This window comes from Triticum dicoccoides, chromosome 4B (assembly GCF_002162155.2).
Source record: "Triticum dicoccoides isolate Atlit2015 ecotype Zavitan chromosome 4B, WEW_v2.0, whole genome shotgun sequence".
Lineage (NCBI taxonomy): Eukaryota > Viridiplantae > Streptophyta > Magnoliopsida > Poales > Poaceae > Triticum > Triticum dicoccoides.
In genome coordinates, this window is record NC_041387.1 from 145,304,154 (window position 1) to 145,313,354 (window position 9,201).

Genomic DNA, 9,201 nt, shown 5'->3' on the forward strand with positions numbered 1-9,201 from the left:
AATCTATGGATGTAAATTTTGTTGGTAGGAATAGTTTTGGAAACAATGCTTATAGAGGAAACTTTAATGCTAGACCGTTCCCTAGTAATTCCTCTAATAATTATGGAAATTCCTACAATAATTCTTATGGTAATTTCAATAAGTTGCCCTCTAATTTTGAGAATAGTGTGAAAGAATTTTTGATTTCTCAAAAGAATTTTAATGATTTGCTTGAAGAAAAATTGCTCAAAGTTGATGATTGGCTAGGAACGTTGATAGACTTTCGCTTGATGTTGATTCTCTTAAAATTAGATCTTCTCCTCCTAAGCATAATATCAATGAGTCTCTCAAAGCAATGAGAATTTCCATTGAAGAGTGCAAGGAAAGAACCGCTAGATTGCGTGCTAAAAAAGATAGCTTTATAAAAGTGTGTTCTTCTAGTTTCCATGAAAATAATGATGAGGATCTTAAAGTTATTGATGTGTCTCCCATTAGATCTATGTTTTGGAATATGAATTTTGATGATTATGGGACTGATGATGAATCAACTTTGCCTAGAAGGCGTCCCAAGAATTCGGAATTTTTAGATCTTGATGCTAAATTTGGTAAGAGTAAGATTGGAGAAGTCACAACTTTAAATAGCATTGAACCCACTATCTCGGATTTCAAGGAATTTGATTATGATAATTGTTCTTTAAAAGTTTGTATTTCCTTGTTGCAATCCGTTGTTAATTCTCCACATGCTTATAGTCAAAACAAAGCTTTTACTAAACATATTGTTGATGCCTTGATGCAATCTTTTGATGAAAAACTTAATTTGGAAGTTTCTATACCTAGAAAACTTAATGATGAGTGGGAACCTACTGTAAAGATTAAAATTAAAGATTATGAGTGTTTTGCTTTGTGTGATTTGGGTGCTAGTGTTTCCACGATTCCGAAAACTTTATGTGATATTCTAGGTTTCCATGATCTTGATGATTGCTCGTTAAATTTGCACCTTGTGGATTCCACCATTAAAAAGCCAATGGGAAGGATCAATGATGTTCTTATTGTTGCAAATAGAAATTTGGTGCCCGTGGATTTTATCGTTCTTGATATAGATTGCAATTTTTCTTGCCCTATTATTCTTGGTAGACCTTTCCTTAGAACGATTGGCGCGATTATTGATATGAAGGAAGGGATCCAATTTCCATTAAAGAAAGGCATGGAGCACTTTCCAAGAAAGAAATTCAAATTACCTTATGAATCTATCATGCGGACTACTTATGAATCAAGTGCCAAAGATGGCACTCGTTAGATCTATCTTCGCTTTTATGCCTAGCTAGGGGCGTTAAACGATAGCGCTAGTTGGGAGGCAACCCAATTTTCTTTATGTTCTTGTTTTTGTTCCTGTTTAGTGTTAAATTTTGTTGCTACCTTCTGTTTAGATGTGTTTTTAGCTTTTAATTAGTGTTTGTGCCAAGTAGAACCTATAGGATAAACTATGATGATAGTTGATTTGATTCTGCTGAAAAACAGAAACTTTGCGCTCACGAGAAAAAATTCAATAAATCACAGAAACGTGATTTGCATTGATTCTTTTTGCTACTGATCAATAAACAAATTATCCAGTACGTCCTATTTTGGTAGGATTTTTAGAGTTGTAGAAGTTTGCGTTAGTTACAGATTGCTACAGACTGTTCTGTTTTTGACAGATTCTGTTTTTCGTGTGTTGTTTGCTTTTTTTGGTGCATCTATGGCTAGTAAAATAGTTTATAAACCATAGAGAAGTTGGAATACAGTAGGTTTAACATCAAAATAAATAAAGAATGAGTTAATTACAGTACCTTTTGTGGTGGTTTTGTTTTCTTTCACTAACGGAGCTTATAAGATTTCCTGTTGAGTTTTGTGTTGTGAAGTTTTCAAGTTTTGGGTAAAGCTTTTATGGACTATGGAATAAGGAGTGGTGTCGGTGTCAAAACCGGCGGATCTCGGGTAGGGGGCCCCGAACTGTGCGTCTAGGCGGATGGTAACAGGAGACAAGGGAGACGATGTTTTACCCAGGTTCGGGCCCTCTTGATGGAGGTAAAACCCTACGTCCTGCTTGATTAATATTGATGATGTGTGTTACAAGAGTAGATCTACCATGAGATCAAGGAGGCTAAACCCTAGAAGCTAGCCTATGGTATGATTGTTGTTCGTCCTACGGACTAAAGCCATCCGGTTTATATAGACACCGGAGAGGGCTAGGGTTACACAGAGTCGGTTACAATGGTAGGAAATCTACATATCCGTATCGCCAAGCTTGCCTTCCACGCCAAGGAAAGTCCCATCCGGACATGGGACGAAGTCTTCAATCTTGTATCTTCGTAGTCTTCGAGTCCGGCCGATGATGATAGTTCGGCTATCCGGACACCCCCTAGTCCAGGACTCCCTCAGTAGCCCCTGAACCAGGCTTCAATGACGACGAGTCCGGCGCGCATATTGTCTTCGGCATTGCAAGGCGGGTTCCTCCTCCGAATAATTTATAGAAGATTGTGAACACCAGGATAGTGTCCGGCTCTGCAAAATAATTTCCACATACCACCATAGATAGAATAATATTTACACAAGTTCAATCTGCTGACGTATTTCGTGGCGTGACATCACACCACTACCAAGCCTTTACTCGAATTGTTTTTATTGTACCACCTCAGTGCGTTTAGCGAAGCGGTTTCCTTGGCACGTCTTGTCGAAGCAGAGATCGTGTTCCCCTTATTCCGGGATTCCCATCAATACGGACATGGGTAACCCAACCGCGCCATTGATTGCGGCGCTTGGGAGATAAGCGAGTTTTATCAGGCCGGTGGGGACACATGTTTTTGTCCGCCCATATAAGGGGATAAAGATCCAACCCTTTTACCTGTGCCTTCTTCCTCCTTGGCTTATCCATCTCTGCGAACTCGAGCTCCAGCGCCCAAGTCCGCACATCTTACCTCAACCTTCTCCAACTATGTCCGGAGCGGGAGGCAAGTGGATGGCCTCCTCCGTTACAGAGGGGCGCATCCAGAAGCTGCGCAGCGCCGGATATTTGTCCAGCAACATCACGCATCGGCTCCCCGACGAGGGAGAGCTCATCCCCACCCCCAGGCCCCATGAAAGGGTAGTATTTCTTACCCATTTCCTCCGCAGACTGGGCTTCCCACTCCATCCCTTTGTCCGGGGGCTCATGTTCTACTACGGCCTGGATTTCCATGATCTGGCCCCGAATTTCATCCTCAACATCTCGGCGTTTATCGTCGTGTGCGAGGCCTTCCTCTGCATCCAGCCCCACTTCGGCTTGTGGCTCAAGACCTTCAGTGTCAAGCCGAAGGTTGTGAAGGGCAGCCAAGCGGAGTGCGGAGGTGCCATGGTGGGCAGGATGTCCAACGTTACTTGGCTTGAGGGCACTTTCATGGAAACCATTAAAGGGTGGCAATCGGGGTGGTTCTACATCACCGAGCCGCGTGACCCCGAATAGGCAGCAGCCCCCAAATTCAGATCTGGCATGCCCACACGGCTCACCTCCTGGAAAGAGAGTGGCCGGACTTGGGGTGATTTGGAGGAGCTGACCGGACTCCAAGCCTGCGTCCAAAAGCTGGTGGACAAGAAGCTCAAGCTTGTCAACGTGGTCCAGGTCATGCTCATCCGCCGGATCCTCCCGTGCCAATGACGGGGCTTCAACATGTGGGAGTTCGATCCGGCGCAGCACCAGACTTTGAGCGGGCTCTTCGACACTACGTACGAAGATGTCTGGAAGGTGCTGTTCAAGGGCGCCGAGGCTCCCGCATCCGCTACCGAAGATCGCGGATTCAGCTCGCAGCGTCCGGCTGACGAGGTAAGAGATTTTGTCCTTTACGGGACGCTTGTTTTCCATAGTTTGACTCTATGTGGGATCTAACCTCCCTTTCCTTTGACAGGGCTGGCTGGTGAAGGCCGAGCAGACTATCTGTCTGGCCCCATTGCCAGAGGACCCAGCGGACGCCCGCCTAACAGGGCTGCTGGCTCCGGCACCGCACATGGTGCCGGAGAAGAAGGCCAAGAAGAAGGCCACGGGGACTCAGAAGAGTTCCCGTTTTCAGGTGCTATCGGACGACGACTCCGAGGCCGACTCCTCTCACCAAGGTGAGGAGGAGAAGAAGAAAGCCTCTCCCCCAGTGGGGGAGGGAAGAAAAGGAAGGCCTCCCCAACGAGGGAGGCCGAAGGGTCCAAGAAGGGAAAAACTCTTCCCCCGGACTGCTCTGCCAACGCCAGTGACGACGACGAGGACTGGCCTCCAAGGGCCAAGCCCCTGGCGAGATCGTGAGTATCCAGACTCCCGAATAACTTCATGGTTTTTCTTTTTTGCCACACAATGTCTTTCTAATGCCGCATACAACCCTTTAGTCCGCCCAAGGACGATCTTCCCGCTTCGTCGAGCGAGTCCTTAGGTGCGTCGGATATGGATTCTCTTCCGACCGCCTCCACCCCCCGTGACACGGATGATGCCGAGGTGGGATCCCGGGAAGGGACCCGCCAGGAGGAGGAGGCCCCGGAGGTGTCGCAGGACAACCTCCCGGACTTTGCACCGGACTCGGCTTCGGATCCCATAGTGGCTCCGGAGTCCGGCGGGCGGCCCCTTCGTAAGAAGGGCAAGACCGTGACGCCGGTAGCCTCCGTCCAACCGGAGGCGCCGGATAGCTTGCTGGAGGCGCTCAATGGCGCCTCCATCAAAGAGGAACACCGCACTGTTATGAGTGCGGTGATTCAGAAGGTGCAGCTCGCCAAGAGCGGGCTGACCGAAGCCTACAACAGCCTTCTAACAGGCTTTGAGGTAAGAATTTTGATATATGTAAAATAGTACCGCATAGACAGTAGCCCCTGATGCTCGGTTCGGTGTTCGGAAAGAAAAGCCGGACTGAGGATCTAAAAAGATATACACAGGAGTCATAAAAAATATGTCAATATGGGATTGCAGGTTGCGCTGCTGACCTCTACCGCACTGACTGCGGAGGTCAATACTTTGAAGGAAAGCCTCGAGCGGTCCGAGAACGAGCTCGGCCATGCTAAGAAGCAGCTCGAGGACAAGGAAGGTGAGTAACACCTTTTTAAATTGTACCTTACAGAAAAGGATTTTGGTTGCAAAAAGAATGACAAGGATAACGTGGGTATTGCAGGGGCCACTAACAAGGTGGCTACCCTGAAGGAGGCGGTGGCCGTGGCCGAACGCAATGCGGCTGTGGAGCGCACCGAGCGAGAGAAGCAGGAGGCGCGGGTGGCGGAGGTACAGCAAGAGCTCCAGGATCTCGTGAAAAAACATGAGAGCCTAGAGCGTGACTCGAAGACTCGAGAGTCTGAGCTTGCAACGGCTCTTGAGAGTGCCAAAGCCGCTAAGGCCGAAGCCTACAAGGCCCTCCAAGAAATCGAGGCGTTGAAGAAAATAGCAGCGGGTAAGGCATTTTTCATGCAAAGTAAGCATGTGAGTGTTAATTACCAGTTGCTTACCCGAATTCAGAGCTCTCCAGGAGCGTTCGCAGATCTTCCTCGCAGCGTGTCCGATGCTGCCGCGTTCTACCGGGCCGAGGAGGGGAGCTCGACGGAGAAGGTCTTCTGGTCTCAGTATGCTGAGGCCGGACATCCGGTGCCCCTTAGCGACCAGCTGAAGCAGCTGGTCGAGCTCCACAAGGCGGCCGAATAGGCCATGAAGGGCCTCATAGTTCGGCTGTGGCCTAAGGAGGCCATGCCTGGGAGCTACTTCGGCCTGGTGCGGCGGCTGGTGGATGTGTGCCTGTGGATTGAAGTCATCAAGCACTCCGCCTGTATTGAAGGTGCCCGTCGGGCCCTTGCCCGCGCAAAGGTGCACTGGGGCAAGATGGATGCCTAGAAGCTCGTGACGGACCCGCCACCGTAGGGCAAGGAGCATCGCACGCCCGAGATGTATTATAAGAGTGTGCTGAAGGGCGCCCGCACTATTGCAGGTGAGTGCTCCAAAGATGTAATATTTGAGTAGACTCGCATTTTGTTATCCTGTGCGCTGAAAACTTAGTTCATTTGCGCTAAGCAACGCATTTTAATTTAAAATATTACCTTCTGTGCGGCTGTTTATCAAATCTGAGAGATGGCAAGTCGTCGGCTTCAGCCCCCATGCCACGAGTGCTGGGGTGTTCGGGATAAATTTGAGCACTCTTGTTCTCATATTTGGGTTCATCTAGGGAGGCGCTCAACACAACGAACAAGGCAACCAGACTTATAATGCTTGAACACTCTCATTTAGTCATAGAATTCTATAATTTTAAATTTCGGCGAAGTCCCTAGTCTTCGGAAGACCGAATTTGGGGCGCTATCCACGCCTGGGCCGGACAAAGTTGGCTCCTCGCTCTAAGCGGCATAAGTCTTTAAGGACTCGCAAAAAACCTCTCGAACAGCGACCAGCTCTCGCCTCATCATGACGGTCAGTTTTAGCTTTCTCCACTGAGGCGCTCGCCCAGCTCAACCGGGGCGCAATCGCAGTGGTTCTCCCAGTGCTACCTTACCCGATACAACGGAACGTAAGGTACCAAAACATGGGAGCCGAGCAAACCCAACTATTGACCCAAGACATGATTCGGAGCCGATGCATATAATGCTATAAGTTCGGGGTGCCGCACTTGTGAAAGTGTTCGGACTTATCACATCGTGATGCGGGAAACATAAGCCCCTGGTGTATTTAGCTGTACCAAAACGTACGGATGCGACATGTCACAAATGAACATATGTATAAGAGAGAAATGCAATTGGAAGCAAAAAGGTGCTGCATTACTTATTCAAGAAAAACTGTTGTAAGTGCAGAACGATACAAATGGTGCAATAAGCAAGGGATGGGACTGTTAAACATGTCCCCCTCCAGGGGTAGGCTGCGGAATGGTGCATAAAACAGATTTAATGCTCGTAATGGAGACCACCTGGATATTCCTTGTAGCCTTTCTCCTTCCCTGGCTGTTGCATTGTGAGTTTGGTAGGTCTGCTGCCGGACAGGGCCTCTGACGAATGGAGTCCTGTGGGTAAAAATAAAAAAGAAAAGAAAAAAAGAACGACACACTTGAGAGCCCCTGGTGTGGTTAAGCCGTATTCTGGGCCTATCGTGGTCGTGCCCCTCTCCCCATGCCCATGGTATCTTCAGAGCATAATGGTGTACGCGAAGGACCTGTCTTGACGTTTTGCAGGGGTTGGGGTTGGGGCCGCACTGCTATGCGTGCTCGGAACGTGCCAGGTGGTCTTGTTGTATGTTACTCTGGGCGCGTTTAGCCGTGTCCGGTCGCTTAGCGGCCGGACTCGAGAATTGCCTTAAGAGGCTGCACTGTACTTCTGCCGCGAGAGCCGCTGTATGTTCCTCCGTTTGGAGAGAGCGTTCAGTGTTTCCGTTGACCGTGATGACTCCTCGAGGGACTGGCATCTTGAGCTTGAGGTATGCGTAGTGCGGCACCGCGTTAAACTTTGCGAACGCGGTACATCCGAGCAGAGCATGATAGCCGCTGCGGAATGGAACTATGTCGAAGATTAACTCCTCGCTTCGGAAGTTATCCGGTGATCCGAAGACCACTTCCAGTGTAACTGAGCCTGTACAATTGGCTTCTACACCTGGTATCACGCCTTTAAAGCTCATCTTGGTAGGTTTAATCCTTGAGGGGTCTATGCCATTTTGCGCACTACGTCCTGATAAAGCAGGTTCAGGCTGCTGCCGCCGTCCATCAGGACTCTGGTGAGGTGAAATCCATCGACGATTGGGTCTAGAACCAATGCGGTGAATCCGCCATAGCGGATGCTGGTGGGGTGGTCCCTTCGGTCAAAAGTGATCGGGCAGGAGGACCATGGATTGAACTTCGGGGCAACTGGCTCCGTCGCGTATACATCCCTGAGTGCACACTTCCGCTCCCTTTTGGGTATGTGCGTTGCGTATATCATGTTCACCGTCCGCACCTGTGGGGGGAAACCCTTCTGTCCTCTATTGTTCGGCCGTCGGGTCTCTTCCTCGTCATCGCTATGCAGCCCCTTGTCTTTGTTTTTGGCAATTAACTTGCCTGCCTGCTTGAATACCCAACAGTCCCTGTTGGTGTGGTTGGCTGGCTTTTCGGGGGTGCCGTGTATCTAGCACGAGCGGTCGAGTATTCGGTCCAAATTGGACGGACCCGGAGTAGTTCTTTTGAATGGCTTTTTCCGCTGACCGGGTTTAGAGCCTCTGAATCCGGCATTGACTGCCGTATCTTCACTGTTATCGCCGTTAATGCGGCGTTTGTTTTTGTTGCGACGCGACCTGCCATTACGGTCCTTGAAATCCGGACTGCCAGAATTTTTGCTAAGGTTATTGCTGCGTGCTAGCCAGCTGTCCTCACTCGCGCAGAAGCGGGTCATGAGTGATGTGAGGGCTGCCATGGATTTCGGCTTTTCCTGTCCCAGGTGCCGGGCAAGCCACTCGTCGCGGATGTTATGCTTGAAGGCTGCGAGGGCCTCCGCATCCGGACAGTCGATGATTTGGTTTTTCTTGGTTAAGAACCGTGTCCAGAATTGTCTGGCCGATTCGTCTGGCTGCTGAATTATGTGGCTTAGGTCATCAGCGTCTGGTGGTCGCACATACGTGCCTTGGAAGTTGTCGAGGAATGCGGCTTCCAGGTCTTCCCAACTCCCGATTGACTCTGCTGGCAAGCTGTTAAGCCAATGCCGGGCTGGTCCTTTAAGCTTGAGTGGGAGATATTTGATGGCGTGAAGATCATCACCGCGGGCCATGTGGATGTGAAGGAGATAGTCTTCGATCCAAACCGCGGGTCTATTGTGCCATCGTAGGATTCAATGTTTACGGGTTTGAACCCTTCGGGGATTTGATGATCCATTACTTCGTCTGTGAAGCATAGTGGGTGTGCGGCGCCTCTGTACTGGGCGATATCACGACGGAGCTCGAAAGAGCTTTGTCTATTTTGTTCGGCCCGGCCGGACTTACTGTGTCCGGCGCGACGGTTGTTGTCACGTATCATGGGGCGCCCACACGATCCATAGATCGATCTTGATTGTCTTGCCTTATCCTCCAATATATCTCGCAAGTCTGGAGCGTTCCCCTGTGGCTTTGTGCTCTTCGAGCGATGCCGGGGTACGGTTCTAGTGAAGGGCCTAGGGGCCTCTCTGTCGCGACCATGGGGTGGTCGGTCAGCCGTATTGTCTGCTGGTGATGCAGGTTCATACGCCTCCTCCTCTAATCGAGGGAGCAGCATGTGTTTA